The 2,024-nt window shown below is 36.2% G+C and overlaps 1 non-coding gene across 1 annotated transcript; it reads right to left on the bottom strand.

The window, feature by feature from the left end:
• Positions 1–283: 283 nt before the first annotated feature.
• Positions 284–390, bottom strand: LOC112097546. Its single transcript, XR_002905077.1, has one exon. It is a non-coding gene; the product is annotated as a small nucleolar RNA R71 (small nucleolar RNA).
• Positions 391–2,024: the final 1,634 nt, after the last annotated feature.

Consider the following 2,024-nt stretch of genomic DNA (forward strand, 5'->3'; position numbering starts at 1 on the left):
AAGACATATGTTTGTTATCATCAAAATTACGTTCTCTTTAGTCCTTTAGGCTAATACCATCCGAAAATCCTTATTTACACCTTAAGTTGTTTTTTTTAAAAGTAAGTGATGTTTTCAAGAGTGCTGAAGCATCATAAGAAGCATTGAGGCTCAAACTTTTCCTATTTTCTTTAAGAGATTGAGAAAGGGCATGGTTGAATCTTTTACCACTGACTCCATCACCACATGGAATGACTTGGTTGACAAATGTTTTATGAAATACTTTCCACTGACCAAGATTGCAAAATTAAGGAATGAGATCACATCTTTCCATCAACTTGAAGATGGGAGTTTGTATGATGCATAGGAAAGATTTAAGGAGTTACTCAGGAAATGTCCCCATCATGATACTCCTTACTGCATACAATTAGAAAACTTGTATTTACTGCATACAATTAGAAACCTTCTATAATGGTCTCCACCCAAGCACTAGATTAATGTTGGACACTTCAGTAAATTGGCCCTTATTATCTAAGTTCTTACAATAAAGATTATAAAATTTTTTAGAGGATAGCCAACAATAATTATCAGTGGCCATCGACCAGGCAAGCTGCAGTAAGAGGAACAATAGGAGTCTATAATGTAAATATCTTAACAGCATTGTCAGCCCGAGTAACCTCATTAACAAACATGGTGAAGACTATGACTACTGCTCCAATAACTGTCAACCAAGTTTCTGAAGTATCTTGCGTTTATTGTGGAGAGGGACATTTATTTGACAATTGTCCTGAAAATCCAGTCTCAGTCAATTATGTGGGCAATTTCAACAGACAGAACCAGAATAATCTATATTCAAACACTTACAACCCTGGATGGAGACAGTACCCAAACTTCTTGTGGAGCAATCAGAATCAACATGATGCAGCATCCAGCGGACAAAACAGGCCAGCTCAACCACTTTGATTTCACCAGCAAAATCAAGGGCAAAGAAACACCAGCAACCGTCAATTCAGCTCTCTTGAAGCTTTGTTTAAGGAATACATTGTGAAGAATAAAGCGGTTCTCCAAAGTCAAGCCGTGTCTTTAAGAAATTTAGAGAATCAAATTGGATGGCTCACGGCATCATTAAGTAACAAACCTCAGGGCTGTTTACCCAGCAGCACAAATGGTTTGAGAAGAGAATGAAAAGAGTATTGCCAGGTGATTAACTTAAAATCTGGAAAGGATGTTCATATTTATGTTGGTGCACCAAAAAGAGGAGTGGAACCCGTTTTAACTCAACAAGAAACTCAAATTGAAAAAGAACTACAACAATCCACTTTTTAGCCCACTAATGTAAATAGGTAAGCTATAACATTAGCAAAAAGTAATGATCCAGCACTTGTTGTGAACATGTTGCAATACTAACCACATCAGTTCAGAACTTGGCAAAAGAGAAGCAGTCTGCACAACTTACTACAGCACAGCAGTTTAGACATCCATCACCCTTTCTATAAAGATTTCAAAAGAAAAAGTAAGATAAACAATTCAGCAAGTTCCTGGAAGTTTTGAAGCAGCTACATATCAATATTCTTTTTTTATAGAATCTCTCGAACAAATGCCAAATTATGTGAAGTTCTTGAAAGATATTCTGACAAAGAAAATGAGGCTTAGACAATTTGAAATAGTTGCTCTAACACAAGAGTGCAGTCAAATGCCTGTAACAAAATACCTTAGAAGTTGAAGGATCTAGGGAGCTTCACAATTTCATGCTCCATTGGAACTAAATACAGTGGTAAGACACTTTATGATCTAAGGCTTAGCATCAATCTCATGTCTTTATCAATGTTCAAGCAATTGGGAGTTGGAGAAGTAAGGTAAACAACAGTGACTTTGCAACTTGCTGATAGATCTCACGTTTATCTAGAAGGTAAGATAGAAGACGTGTTAGTAAAGGTGGATAAATTTATTTTTCCATTGGATTTCATAGTGATGGACTTTGAGGCAGATAAAGAAGTGTCAATCATTCTAGGAAAAATGAAAGTTGAATATGCGAGTGAATTATC

Source organism: Citrus clementina, unplaced genomic scaffold (genome assembly GCF_000493195.1).
Source record: "Citrus clementina cultivar Clemenules unplaced genomic scaffold, Citrus_clementina_v1.0 scaffold_6, whole genome shotgun sequence".
Lineage (NCBI taxonomy): Eukaryota > Viridiplantae > Streptophyta > Magnoliopsida > Sapindales > Rutaceae > Citrus > Citrus x clementina.